The following is a 16474-nucleotide window of genomic DNA, read 5'->3' on the forward strand; positions in this document are numbered from 1 at the left end:
GGTGAAGGGTTGGCTAGAAGGAAAGGGACGTGAAAGGTTGGCTAGAAGGAAAGGGACGTGAAAGGTTGGCCAGAAGGAAAGGGATGTGCGTACAAGGCTCTAAAACCAATAGTATTTCACGGAGGACACACAAACACAAGATATACACACCACCGGGTTTACCTGTTCTAGGTCTTCCTTTGGATGAGGCCATGCGGCGGGGAGCCCGTGCATAGTTTCGATCTTACGAGAAAGCTGCCAAACAACACCAACATAGTGGTCCAGGCCAAACCGGAGGACACTCACTATTCATATACCTCAAATCCCTGCTTGACTCACTCACCATACCTTGTGACATCATAGCTTGTGACATCATATGCTTGTGATATCATAGCTTGTGAAATCATATAGCTTGTGAAATCATAGCTTGTGAAATCATAGCTTGTGATATCATACCTTGTGATATCATAGCTTGTGAAATCATAGCTTGTGAATATCATAGCTTGTGAAATCATAGCTTGTGATATCATACCTTGTGATATCATACCTTGTGATATCATACCTTGTGCTTTCATAGCTTTGAAATCATAGCTTGTGATATCATAGCTTGTGAAATCATAGCTTGTGATATCATAGCTTGTGAAATCATAGCTTGTGATATCATAGCTTGTGATATCATAGCTTGTGATATCATAGCTTTTGAATGAGCCCTATTTATAAGCCCATAGCAATGGATAACACTGTCTCCCTTTTTAGTAGGAGTATTGATTTAATACGTGTGACAGAAATCCTTGCCAGGGGGAAATGGATGATAAAAGTCAAAGCAAAGCTTGTGTTTTATTCTATTATACAAATCTGAAAACAAATGAAATGTTTGGAGTTTGCTATAAAAAAACTAAACAAGTAGGGTCTCTGTCAGAAGAAAACCCTCTTTGCCACATGTGAAGCCTGTAACTGTGACGGGACGCTTCAATTAAATGTTTTGATCAAGTGACCTCGACAACAAAAAGTTGATCCTATCACTTCTGGAAATTGATTTTTATATACGACGCACAGAGGGTACTTAATCTTCATACTACCAACATATTTTTACATACATGAAATACTAAAACTTGGGTCATTTTGACCCCAAAAAGAAACTATTGGAAAAAGCAACAATCATAGAAGAATATAAACTTGATTCTTATCAAAACATCATGAGATATATAAATAAATAAAACGATTTAGCAAAAGTATTGTTAATTAGCATATTCTGTAAAACAAACAAATGTTTACTTTAATGTGCAGAAAGTACAATCCACATTTACCATCATTAGAATGTAGTATCATTTCGTTTTTAGAATTTTGAAGTAAATACTAATTTGGTCATATTTCCAGCAACATTTGAAATACACAAAAAGTGATTCAATGCATTGATCCTGGGAGACAATGTCCAAAAATATGGCTTAGTTTTCTTTATTTACTTAACCCACTAGTGAAACAATGGGATTGTTAGGTTAGATTACTTGTTAGATATTACTGCACGGTCGGAACTAGAAGCACAAGCATTTCGCTACACTCGCATTAACATCTGCTAACCATGTGTATGTGACAAATAAAAGTCGATTTGATTTGATTGGTAGGGTCTATGGCAGGATGGCTCAAAAATCATGCCCAAATAATCCTCAAAGTCACTTTAAACCAAATGTTATAGCAATACAAATACCATAACAAGTTGCACATATAGATTATTGGAGGACATTATAGGAAATCTGGTATTTATATAATATTTCCTGTAGAATAAAAAAAAAATTCTGAAGAATACTCACCAATACAGCACAATGTATACATTAAGGGTAGCTGGTTTCTGGATTATAAATCTATCAACTATTCATACCACTGACTGACTTTTATGAGCGGTTTTGACTACAACTAAGCATATCTGTAAAGGTCATCTTTTATTTTGTACACAGCGATAACCAGTTATAACCAGTTATAACCATAGACGAGTAGATAAGACATGCCACCTCTTCAGGTGATCTGTCTAACTGGTCAACAGCACTGATACAGGTTCCCCTCCACCCTGGGGTGGCATGGATAGGTTATCACGTCTCCAGAGAAACCTTGATTCAAATAAAGGTCCTATTTATCAAATGACTGTAGGCGGAATTAGGTGTTTTTGTCTGCTATTAAAATGACGCCAAAGGACTTGCATATTTATCCATATTGATACAGAAATACAATACTAATATTTAGATTTGTGAAGAGGTTGATTGACAAAGTAATGAACAATTTGAATAAACCACCTTTGGGCTGTGATAATAAAAATTAAAAATATGACTCTGGGGTCAAAATGACCCAGGTCGGTAGTATGGGGGTTAACATGTTCACTCGGTGGGTATACAGAAGATCATTTGCTACCAATCCTATATATCCACTTGGGAGGTGTTTAAAGGACTTCCTGAGCCATTAGACCATGTTAGGGTTCTATCACAGGTAACAGCAGCATAACAAAGCTAGAGGGGAAATGGCGTAAACATTGCTGCTTTTGACTCCCCTTTCGGGCGATTTACAAAATGTTCCACAGTGGTTCAAGATACATTACCCTTCGTCATAGCTGAAGCTAAACGCTCACTCACAGGGGTAAATGGAAGAACGAAACGCTCCCTCACAGGGGTAAATGGTAGAACTAAACACTCCCTCCACAGGGGTAAATGGTAAACTAAAACACTCCCTCACAGGGGTAAATGGTAGAACTAAACGCTCCCTCACAGGGGTAAATGGTAGCCCAAAACACTCCCTCACAGGGGTAAATGGTGAAACTAAACGCTCCCTTCACAGGGGTAAATGGTAGCATAACGCTCCTCACAGGGGTAAATGGTAGAACTAAACACTCCCTCACAGGGGTAAATGGTAGAACTAAACACTCCCTCACAGGGGTAAATGGTAGAACTAAAAGCTCCCCCACAGGGGTAAATGGTAGAACTAAAAGCACATGTCAAGGGAATTCAATGATGATCGTATGGCAAGCAAAGCATAAACACTTTGATAGGAAGGCCTGAGGGGCACAACTCAGATGTTTGTCGGACAGAAGATATCGAGATGGACAGTCAGTCTATGTCGTGGGTATAAATAACAACACGTGTGGCCAACCCGTGGTTGAGCGGTGACACCACAGGCTCTTCTGTTACAACGCACCGACCTAGCCAAAGGGTGCACCGGAAACTAAATTCAGAGCTTTCCACCGCATATCTGACGTTTACAACTCTACTAGATTATCACTACTGTCCTCATTGTAATCGGATCAAAATGCATTCTTTGAGTTGGTTTCTGCCAACCTGGAATGGTGTTGATATTGATAGGTCCAGAAATACAGATGAATAACTGTTAGTGCAGATGAATTCCTGGTTAGGGACATTTCAGTGAAGAACTAATAGTAACATGGGTCCAAATGAGGAAGGTTTCAATTAGTGAACTGTGAAAAAGCAACAATCATTTTTTTGGGCTTATAAATTAAAATGATACAGTACGTACCCATTGGTTCTTGAAGAATATAACTTATGAGTTCAACTGTCGTACCCCATCAGAAGGTAAAATATAAGCTTGTTATAAAGTAAATGTAAACAAACAACGTATAGGGTCAAAACATGGTTAAAACTAAAATGTTGATCTCAAGGATGGTCAGTCCTTGCATTCATACCTCTATCCATGAATTTGAGAGTGGTGACATTTCTCCAGTCCCATCCCTCAGCTTTTAACCCGGAACAATGGCGGGGAGGGGCTTTGTTATCGTTTCAACTGCTGATTGGCGCTTTATAAATCACACAAATATCAAAACTATCCATGCAGTTTTTCCCGGAGTAAACAGTACATTTCTGACAACAAATGCATTTGTATATATTAAATAAAACCAAAACAAAGCATGCTGATAACAGACAAAGACTAAATGACAGACAAACACTAACTGACAAACACTAACTAACTAAAGTCTTTGTCTGTCAGTCTGTCAGTCAGTTAGACTAACTGACAGACAGACTAACTGACAGACAGACTAAATAACAGACAAAGACTAACTGACAGACTAAATAACAGACAAAGACTAACAGACAGACTAAATAACAGACAAAGACCAACTGAGAGACAGACTAAATAACAGACAAAGACTAACTGACAGACTAAACAACAGACAAAGACCAACTGAGAGACAGACTAAATAACAGACAAAGACCAACTGACAGACTAAATAACAGACAAAGACCAACTGACAGACAGACTAAATAACAGACAAAGACTAACTGACAGACTAAACAACAGACAAAGACCAACTGACAGACAGACTAAATAACAGACAAAGACTAACTGAGAGACAGACTAAATAACAGACAAAGACCAACTGACAGACTAAATAACAGACAAAGAACCAACTGACAGACAGACTAATTAACAGACTAAATACAAGACAAAGACTAACGACAGACCTAAATAACAAGACAAAGACCTAACGAACAGACTACATAACAGACAAAGACGCAACTGAGAGACAGACTAAATAACAGACAAAGACAACTGAAACGATAAAAACAGACAAAGACCAACTGAGACAGACTCAAATACAGACAAAAGACTAACTGACAGACTAAATAACAGACAAAGAACCAACTGACAGACAGACTAAACAACAGCAAAGACTAACTGACAGACAGACTAAAATAACAGACAAAGAACTAACTGACAAGACAATAACACTAAAACAGACAAAGACTCAACTGACAGACTAAATAACAGACAAAGACAACTGACAGACTAGAATAACAGACAAAGACTAAACTGACGACAACTAATACACAGACAAAGACCAAACTGACAGACTAAATAACGAACAAAGACTAACTGAGAGACAGACACTGAAATAACAGACAAAGACCAACTGACACAGACAGACCTAAACAATAACAGACTAAACAAGACGCACCAGCTGAACAGACTAAATAACAGACAAAGACCAACTGACAACGACTAAATAACAGCACAAAAGACTAACTGACAGACTAAACTAAACAGACAAAGACACACACAGACAGACTAAAACAGACCAAAGACATAACTGAAGACTAAATAACAGACAAAGACCAACTGAATGACAGACTAAAACACATAGACAAACGACCTAAACTGAGACAGACTAAATAACAGACAAAGACTAACTGACAGACTAACAACAGACCAAAGACTAACTGACAGACTAAAAAAAACAAAGACCTAACTGACAGACTAATAACAGACAAGACCAATGACCAGACCTAAGACAGACAAACTAACAGACAAAGACTAACTGAACAGACAACTAAACCAGGGACAAAGACTAACTGACAGACTTAAATAACAGACAAAGACCAACTGACAGACCTAAACAACAGACAAACACTAACTGACAGCGACTAAACAACAGACAAAGACCAAACTGACAGACTAAACAACAGACAAGACCAAAGAAAACAGACTGACAAGACTAAAACAACAGACAAAGACCAAACTTGCGACAGACTAAACAACAGACAAAGACCAATGACAGACTAACAACAGACAAAGACTAAACTGCAGACAGACTAAACAACAGACAAAGACCAAACTGACCAGACTAAACATAACAGACAAAGACTAAACTGACAGACAGACTACATCAACAGCAAAGCCAACTGACCAGACTAAATAACAGACAACGACTAACTGAGACAGACTAAACACAGACAAAGACCAACTGCCCAGACAGACTAAAACAGACCAAAGACCAACTGACAGACTAAACAACAGACAAAGACCTAACTGACAGACAGACAAATAACAGACAACACGACTAACTGACAGACTAAAACAGACCAAAGACCAACTGACAGTGACTAAATAACAGAACAAGACTAACGACAGACACTAACAGACAAAGACCAACGGAGACAGACTAAACAACAGACAAAGCACTGAGACTAAACAATAAACCAAGACAAACTGACAAACAAAGACAAGACTAACGACAAACAACCCGACAAAGACCAACTGACAGACTAAATAACAGACAAAGACTAACTGACAGACAGAACTAAATAACAGAAAAGACTAACTGACAGACTAAACAACAGAACAAAGACTAACTGACAGAACTAAATAACAGACAAAGACTAATGACAGACTAAATAACAGACAAAGACCAACTGAAACAGAGACACAGACTAAACAACAGACCAAAGACCAACTGACAGACTAAACCAAGACAAAGACTAACTGACAACTAAACACAGACAAAGACTAAACTGACAGACTAAACAACAGACAAACGACCAACTGACAGACAATAAGACAAACGAACGACAAAGACCAACTGACAGAACTAAACAACAGACAAAGACTAACTGCACAGACTAACAGCAGACAAGACTACTGACAGACTAAACAACAGAAAGACCCCACTGACAGACTAAACAACAAGACAACGACTACCACTGACAGACAAACAACAGACAAAGACCAACTGACAGACCTAAACAACAGACAAAGACCAACTGATCAGACTAACAACAGACAAAGACCAACTGAACAGACTAAACAACAGACAAAGACCAACCTGACAGACTAAACAACAGACAAAGACCCAACTGACAGACTAAACAACAGACAAAGACTAACTGCAGACAGACTACAACCAACAGACAAAGACCCAACTGAACAAGACAGACTAAATAACAGACAAAGACCAACTGACAGACTAAATAACCAGACAAAAGACTAACTGACAGACAGACTAAATAACAGACAAAGACTAACTGACAGAGTAAATAACAGACAAAGACCAACTGACAGACTAAATAACAGACAAAGACTAACTGACAGACTAAATAACAGACAAAGACCAACTGACAGACAGACTAAATAACAGACAAAGACTAACTTGACAGACTAAATAACAGACAAAGACGCAACTGACAGACTAAATAACAGCAAAGACTAACTGACAACTAAAATACAGACAAAGACCAACTGAACTGACAGACTAAACAACAGACAAAGACTAACTGACAGACAGACTAAATAACGACAAAGACTAACTGACAGACTAAATAACAACAAGACCAACAGACAGACTAAATAACAGACAAAGACCAACTGACAGACTAAATAACAGACAAGAACCAACTGACTGACCAGACTAAACAACAGGACAAAGACACTGACAGACAGACTAAATAACAGACAAAGACCAACTGATAGACAGACTAAATAACAGACAAAGACTAACTGACAGACAGACTAAAATAAACAGACAAAGACTACTGACAGACAGACTAAATAACAGACAAAGACCACTGAAGACAGACTAAATAACGACAAAGACTACTGACAGACAGACTAAATAACAGACAAGACTAACTGACAGACAGACTAAATAACAGACAAAGACCAACTGACAGACAGACTAAATAACAGACAAAGACCAACTGACAGACAGCTAAATAACAGACAAAGACTAAACTGAACAGACAGACTAAATAAACAGACACAGACCAACCTGACCAGACTAAATAACAGACAAAGACTAACTGACAGACAGACTAAATAACAGACAAAGAACCAACTGACAGACTAAACAACAACAAAGACTAACTACTGTATTGTCAAGGTTTAACACCCAAAATCTTCTCACAAAAGTATTTTGGGCTGCCTGAAGAACTCATAACTCACTGGATGTAGTTTTGGTCAAAAGCACATATTCACACCAAACACAAACACACAGTAATGTAATTAAACACCGGGCGTGGGCGTATTACCGTAGGACCCAGCTCTTCTGGAAAATAAAATCATTTCAATCAGGTTGTTTTTGAAAGTGGGTCCATGACGAATAGTTCAAAGGAATTCTCCCTCATAAAACCATTGTATTATAGTTAATGCTCACAAAGTTGTGACGAACAACGCGTTGGGAAAATATTCAGGCCCTTGACTTTTTCCACATTTTTGTTATACGTTACAAAATGTTATTCTAAAATTGCTCAAATAGTATTTCCTCCCCTCAATCTACACACAATTCCCCATAATGACAAAGTAAAAACAGGGTTTTGGAAATGTTTGCAAATGTATAAAAAAAAATGAAAATATCAAATTTTTGGACAAACCTACTCATTCAAGGTTTTTTCTTTCATTTTCACAGTCTGAACCAAGCCCACTGGTAACCTGCGCCTGGGTTCCAGTCTGACCAGAACCACTGTAAACCTGCCCTGGGTCCAGTCTGAACCCAGACCCACACTGTAACCCTGCCTGGGTCAGTCTGACCGCCCTGTAACTGCCTGGGTCAGTCTGAACCAGACCACTGTAACCTGCCCTGGGTCCAGTCTGAACCAGACCACTGTAACCTGCCTGGGTCCAGTCCTGAAACCAGACCAACTGTAACCTGCCCTGGGTCCAGTCTGAACCAGACCACTGTAACTGCCCTGGGTCCAGTCTGACCACACTGTACCTGTCCTGGGTCCAGTCTGAACCCAGACCACTGTAACCTGCCCGGGTCCAGTCTGAACCAGACCACTGTAACCTGCCCTGGGTCAGTCTGAACCAGACCACTGTACCAGCCCTGGGTCCAGTCTGAACCAAGACCACTGTAACCTGTCCTGGGTCCAGTCTGAACCAGACCACTGTAACTGCCCTGGGTCCAGTCTGAACCAGACCACTGTAACCTGCCGGGTCCAGTCTGAACCAGACCACTGTAACCTGCCCTGGGTCCAGTCTGAACCAGACCACTGTACCTGCCCTGGGTCCAGTCTGAACCAGACCACTGTAACCTGCCCTGGGTCCAGTCTGAACCAGACCACTGTAACCTGTCCTGGGTCCAGTCTGAACCAGACACTGTAACCAGCCCTGGGTCCAGTCTGAACCAGACCACTGTACACTTTCCAAAGGAAAGCAGACCCAGACAGTCTTTTTTCTCTCCCTCCAGGATGGAAGGTTAAAATGCATTTCAAAGAACGACGGAAAGAGGGAGGGATGGAAAGAGAGGGAGAGAAGGGAATGAGAGAGGGAGGGAGAGTCCAGGTTGGTCAGTACTGAGGAAAGCAGCAGGCTGAGGGATGGAGAGAGGGAGGGAGGGTCCAGGTTGGTCAGTACTGAGGAAAGCAGCAGGCTGAGGGATGGAGAGAGGGAGGGAGGGTCCAGGTTGGTCAGTACTGAGGAAAGCAGCAGGCTGAGGGAAGGATGAAGGCATCTGGACAAAGGTCAAGGGCTCTCTCTTGCACTCCCTCTCTCCCTCTGGTTGCTAAGGGACTTTGAGGCTGAGTGGGGGTCACTTCACCTTGGAGGATCGCAGACAACCGTCACTATGGTTACCACATTGGAACCACCTCCACCGGGTCCGGATGGTTACCACAACCGTCACCACGAAACTGCCGTCCCCCCCAAACCCACCGGTCTCCTCCCCTCCCTCCCTCAATGTTTTGGAATGGGGCCATCCCGTTCTATCCGGCTCCCTTCATCCACTGTTCCAATTCAACCAACATCTCTCTCACACGCCAGGAGAGTGTCTGAAACCTCCCCAGGTCACACTTAACAGAAACATAGACAAGCTGTACTGCAGTGGTGGATATGGGAACCAGGTGTGTGTGTTTCCAACAGCTACGGAGGCAGAGTTAGAGGAAGCCGTGAAAGAAATAGAAGTCCCTTTAAAACAGTGGTGAAGCCTGCTACCGATACGGTGTTAAAGCAGTGGTGAAGCCTGCTACTAACACGGTGTTAAAACAGTGAAGCCTGCTACCGACAAGGTGTTAAAACAGTGAAGCCTGCTACCGACACAGTGTTCAAACAGTGGTGAAGCCTGCTACTAACACGGTGTTCAAACAGTGGTGAAGCCTGCTACTAACACAGTGTTAAAACAGTGAAGCCTGCTACCGACACGGTGTTAAAACAGTGAAGCCTGCTACTAACAAGGTGTTCAAACAGTGGTGAAGCCTGCTACCGACACGGTGTTAAAACAGTGAAGCCTGCTACCGACACGGTGTTAAAACAGTGGTGAAGCCTGCTACTAACAAGGTGTTCAAACAGTGGTGAAGCCTGCCTACCGCAGCGGTGTTAAAACAGTGAAGCCTGCTACGCACGGTGTTAAAACAGTGGTGAAGCCTGCTACCGCACGGTGTTAAAACAGTGGTGAAGCTGACCGCCACGGTGTTAAAACAGTGGTGAAGCTGAACCGACACGGTGTTAAAACAGTGGTAAGCCTGCTACCGACACGGTGTTAAAACAGTGGTGAAGCCTGCTACTAACACGGTGTTAAAACAGTGGTGAAGCCTGCTTACTAACACGGTGTTAAAACAGTGGTGAAGCCTGCTACTAACACGGTGTTAAAACAGTGGTGAAGCCTGCTACTAACAAGGTGTTCAAACAGTGAAGCCTGCTACCGACACGGTGTTAAAACAGTGGTGAAGCCTGCTACCGACAAGGTGTTAAAACAGTGGTGAAGCCTGCTACCGACACGGTGTTAAAACAGTGAAGCCTGCTACCGACACTGTGTTATTTTACTGATCGACTGCTCGTCATACAGTGGCCTGAAGTTTTGTACCACTGGGCTACTGATGTTTGTTTTATTGGCACTTCGAGCTGTGGTTCTATCCATGTTGGTTTGTCATATTGGCGCTGTCTGCGCTTCGAGCTGTGGTTCTATCCATGCGGGTTTTCAGTAATATCACTTCGAGCTGTGGTTCTATCCATGTTGGTTTTCAGTAATATCACTTCGAGCTGTGGTTCTATCCATGTTGGTTTTCAGTAATATCACTTCGAGCTGTGGTTCTATCCATGATATCCTCATGAAGGCTGAGAAACATTAACATGTCATAACCATATAATCGGAAAACAGGTCAATAGAAAGATTTATATTGTGTACTGTACACAGGAGACCATGGAAAAGGTTGTGGGAAACAAAATATTTTGATTTAAAAAAAATACATATTCTGCTACACATAAAAAGTTCACGGCGCACCACAGCAAAAAAACATTGGGAAAAAGAACATGAACCAGATGTGTTCCTTGCAGCAAAATACAGCTATATGCACCGTATACATCAAAAGGGGCAATCAGCTTTTTAAACAATAACAAAGCCAAATCCCGCCACTGTTTCTGTAAAAAGCTGAGACATTGGGCTGGAAAATGTTAAAACACTAATTCATAGAGCCATGGATGCAAGGACTGACTTTCCCACAATATCAACATTATATACTGAACAAAAATAAAACGTAATATGTAACAATTTCAATGATTTTACTGAGTTACAGTTCATATAAGGACATCAGTCAATTTAAATAAACTCATTAGGCCCTAATCTATGTATTTTATATAACWTGGCAGGGGTGCAGCAATGGGTGGGCCCAATGCATTCCCAGGCCCACCCTGGCTGGGGAGCCAGGCCCAGGCCCAGTCAATCAGAATTAGTTTTTCCCCACAAAAAGTCTTTATTACAGACAAAAATACTCCTCAGTTTCATTAGCTGTCCGGGTGGCTGGTCTCAGATGATCCCGCAGGTGAAGAAGCCAGATGTGGAGGTCCTGGGCTGGCATGGTTACACATGGTCTGCGGTTGTGAGGACGGTTGGACGTACTGCCAAATTCTCTAAAACGATGTTGGAGGCAGCATTCAGTTATCTGGCAACAGCTCTGGTGGACATTTCTGCATTTTAGCATGCCAATTGCATGCTCCCTCAAAACTTGAGACATCTGTGGCATTGTGTTGGGTGACAAAACTGCACATTTTTAAAAGTGGCCTTTTATTGTCCCCAGCACAAGGTGCACCTGTGTAATGATCATGCTGTTTAATCAGCTTCTTGATATGCCACATCTGTCAGGTGGATGGATTATCTTGGCAAAGGAGAAATGCTCAGATGTAAACACATTTGAGAAATTGTTTATTTTTTGTGCGTATACAAAATTTGGGGGATTTTTTATTTCAGCTCATGAAAAATTGGACCAACACTACATATTGCATTTATATTTTTGTTCAGTATAGTTGTATATTTTGAGCTGTGCTCCTAAAAAAGTATGCAAATGTGTTGTAGAAACCAACACCCACAGCTTGCATTCTCCAGAGAAAAAAACAGTTTTAATGCAGTAGTTTGATGCTCTGAAATGCGATAATTTGAGTGACCTGTGAAGGAACATTTTATATTTGTGCTTTTCTAATAACCAATTCGACTGGGTTCATGCAAGTAACTGATTGATCGTGCCTGGGAGGAATCCTCACCATCAGTATAAGCAATTTGGAAGTACGCCCATAACATTGTTTTGAGAACGGAAAGGGATATCTCAGTTTCAAGGTCTCAGCTTGAGGAAAAGAGGCCTCGTGAGGTATTGGTCGGTCACATGCATGAACCAAAAGTTAATGATTAATTAATTATGAATAAATGTAAATCATGCAAATATAACTTGTCTGTGTAAGCAGTGTATAAGAGAACTAACGGGACTGCCCCGGCAGAGCTCCCGACCGACGTGTACTATAGTGCATTACGTTTGTTGGAACCTCTCCAGCTTGCTGATAATAAAGAATGATTAATTTAATATTGACGTCAGGTGTCCCTGGTGGTAATTTCAACGACAGACCCTTCAAAAGTTGCAACACAGAAAAATGGATAAAAGAACAACATAGCCGTAGGTAATAAATACTCTTCACATTAAAATAGTAATACTATTGCCATGTGTTTTCCATTGAGTCCATATTGCATACAGACATAGATATAAGGTTGTCATGACACCGCAATGGTAGCTCATGTTAGGATATGTGAAACAGCCCTCAGAATCTGAAAGCCAACAGATCTGCTGGGGTCCAAGCTGCTCTCAGAATCTGAAGGCCAACAGACCTGCTGGGGTCCGTGTGCATTGTGCCCAGTGTTACATTTAACAAAAGTAACGTGTTAATTTACAATATTACTTTGCATTGTAACGCCTTATATAACACTCGTTATGTTATTTTGCGTTACTTTCACGATACATTCACTAGTTTCTCTTTTCATCTGTGCTTAAATTAGCCAAATACACTGAGTGAACAAAACATTAGGAACACGTGCACTTTCCATGACAGACTGACCAGGTGAAAGTTATGATCCCTTATTGATGTCACATTGATGTCAGTGTAGATGAAGGGGAGGAGAGAGGTTAAAGAAGGATTTTTAAACCTCGAGACAATTGAGWCATGGATTGTGTGTGTGTGTGCAATTCCGAGGGTGAATGGGCAAGACAAGATATGTAAGTGCCTTTGAACTGGGTATGGTAGTAGGTGCCAGGCGCACCGTTTACAGTGTGTCACTGCAATGCTGCTGGGGATTTCTCGCTCAACAGTTTCCCGTGTGTATCAAGAATGGTCCACCACCCAAAGGACATCCAGCCAACGGCAGGCCAGTGGTCGAAAACAGGTCATTGATGAAAGAGGACAGAGGAGGCAGACAATAATTTTAGTTAGTCAACTGACATAATAATAATAATAATAATAATGCAGGAAGCATTGGAGTCAACATGGGCCAGCATCCCTATGGAACGCTTACAAAACCTAGTAGAGTCCATGCTCTGACGAATTAAGTCTGTTCTGAGGGCAAAAGGGGGTGCAACTCAATATTAGGAAGATTCTCCTAATGTTTTGTCCACTCAGTGTACACTGCAAGTCAAACATCTGTACAGATATCCTATCTTTCCATTCAAAATCTTTCTCTCGAACCGCCAGTTCTGGTTAGACCGCACGTACACAAAGTAACTATTTTTATATTACCCAGTTTTAAAAAGTAAAGCGTTACATTACTAGTTACTCAACAACAAAAAAGCAATCCGATTACATAAGATGTTACTTTTGTAAAGACCCTAGCGGCCATATCAAAGTGTTGTGGCGTTTCGGGTGGCCATTGCAAGGTTCTTGAGCGAGAATCGAACTTGGCATCCTAAGGGCAATAGAGATAGACGTGTTACCACACGCTCCGGAGCTCTAATCAGTCTTATCAACGACAGGTTGGTTACAGTAGGAATGTAAGGCCTTTACAGCTCAAAGACACCTACCAAGAGAGAGTCTCTCAAAGCAAGCCGGACTTCATATTTAACTCATCATCAGGAGTGCATATGAGGCTGAGCTCTGACGGTGACTTTTCTTTTCAACAGCTGTGAGATGACACAGCTGTTGAACTACGCTTGTTTTCTATGGCACGGGGATGAGGTTTATGCTCGCAATAATATTTATCTTTACTAGAAAACACGGCTGGGAGTAAAAAAAAAACGTTTCGTGACATGTGCTTTACATTTTCTCCACAAACATATCGTACTTAACTCAAATGTAGCGGGAGAGCGCTGTGCCTGGCGGGCGCCAATGTTAACGTACGCTGTCATCACCCTGGCGGAGGACATCTTCTCTTGGCTAATCACTAATGCCGGGGATCTAAACACCGTCCTCTAGTCTAATGAGCTGTAATCATTTAAAGCTGCCATCTGCAGTTGCTACATTCATTTTTGGACGTAAAAAATGTATCTATTGATTCTTGAAGAATATCATTTATAAATGCCTCATAAACTTAGTTCAACTGCCGTACCCCATTAGAACCCCAAATATAAGCTTGTTTTATTCCAATGTTTGTAAACAAAGTAACTGTAAACAAACACTACATAGCCTCATAACATGGTTCAAACTATAATTTTGATATCATGTATGGTCAGTCCTTGCATCCATAGCTCTATCTATGAATTTGAGAGTGGTTTCTCCAGCCTCATCAACAGCTTTTTACAGAAACAGGGGTGGGGGGGAAAAAATGCTGTGTTATCGTTTCAACTTCTGATTGCCCCTTTAAATCATCCCTTTTGTATAGAGAGGAGCGACGGCCTCTCCATCTCTTTGACGTCTAGAACAGAGAGTGAGACAGAGACTGTCATGCTAGATTGTCTACAGTGCAGTAGACCACAGTGAATGTTCACTAGTTTCATTTGTACAGTGTTCATATTCTGGACACTCGTTTTATTGTACAGTGTTCATATTCTGGACACTAGTTTCATTTGTACAGTGCTCATAATCTGGACACTCGTTTTATTGTACAGTMTTCATAATCTGGACACTGGTTTCATTTGTACAGTGTTTATATTCTGGACACTGGTTTCATTTGTACAGTGCTCATAATCTGGACACTCGTTTTATTGTACAGTGTTCATAATCTGGACACTGGTTTCATTTGTACAGTGTTTATATTCTGGACACTGGTTTCATTTGTACAGTGTTCATAATCTGGAGTCTGGTTTTATTTGTACAGTACAGTGTTAGTGTTCTGGACACAAAGGGAGCAGAATATTGATTTAGAAACCTGGTTGTGTGGGGTTAGATTACTTCTCAGACCACTTTGTCATCATTACTGGGTCATGCCAACTCCTTCTGCCCAGGACACACTAATGTCATCACTTCTGAAAAACCAAACAATGGTCCCATACGACCCTAATAAAGGACTTGGAGATGAAGACTTCATAGTTCATCGTGATCACTTCATGGTGGTAAGAATTTCAATGAAACTGTCCCTTGTACTGCAGTCCTTCACGTAGTAACAGATCAAATCAAAGTTTATTTGTCACGTGCGCCAAATACAACAGGTGTAGACCTTACAGTGAAATGCTTACTTACAGGCTCTAACCAATAGTGCGAAAAAAAGGTGTGTGTGTGGGTAAGTAAAGAAATAAAACAGTAAAAAGACATTTGAAAATAATAGTAGCAAGGCTATATACAGACACCGGTTAGTCAGGCTTATTGAGGTAGTATGTACATGTAGGTATGGTTAAAGTGACTATGCATATATGATGAACAGAGAGTAGCAGTAACGTAAAAGAGGGGTTGGCGGGTGGCGGGACACAATGCAGATAGCCCGGTTAGCCAATGTGCGGGAGCACTGGTTGGTCGGCCCAATTGAGGTAGTATGTARATGAATGTATAGTTAAAGTGACTATGCATATAAGATAAACAGAGAGAAGCAGCAGCTAACATAGGCTTCAGTAGTTCAGATCCCACATGCTTTTTGTTACGGCTTTTCATTTTATGACGAAAATAAACCTAATCCTGCAACACTCGAAGTAAATCCAATGTTATCAATGAAAACAATTTCCAGCAGGTTTTATTAGCCCTAATATTTACTAGCCTAATTAAAATGTCTGGAGGACACGTTGACGTTACAATGTGTTGATATAATTATAACAAATTCTGAGCGAGCAGACTGCCGACCACCGAAAAATTCAGTCCCAAAAAAAAGACTGGCTCCAAAACGAAACGATACATAAGATTCCATCTTGGGACTCTCCCGGTCAGTCCCAGCAGTGCATGTCTTTCACAGTTGAGCTCATGGAGCCGGCTCCGGTTTTAAATCAAGCCCCCGTTAGAAGTGCTGCGCTTCCGGGCCCACGCTTGGTCGCGCTCCCTCAAGGCAGACTCTGTATCTACAACCTTGCCTGAAGAACTCATTAGAGCCACTGGAGGAATGAGCTCCCCTGTCATGATGCACAGC

The 16474-nt window shown here is 41.2% G+C and overlaps 1 protein-coding gene across 1 annotated transcript in view; it reads right to left on the minus strand.

The window, feature by feature from the left end:
* The window catches only part of LOC112069541 (ras-specific guanine nucleotide-releasing factor RalGPS1-like), a gene marked incomplete at its 5' end in the record, with an annotated part of 190967 nt that overhangs the window by 49405 nt on the left and 125088 nt on the right, over positions 1-16474 (minus strand). The window lies entirely within an intron of this gene.

This window comes from Salvelinus sp. IW2-2015, unplaced genomic scaffold, assembly GCF_002910315.2.
Source record: "Salvelinus sp. IW2-2015 unplaced genomic scaffold, ASM291031v2 Un_scaffold1045, whole genome shotgun sequence".
NCBI lineage: Eukaryota > Metazoa > Chordata > Actinopteri > Salmoniformes > Salmonidae > Salvelinus > Salvelinus sp. IW2-2015.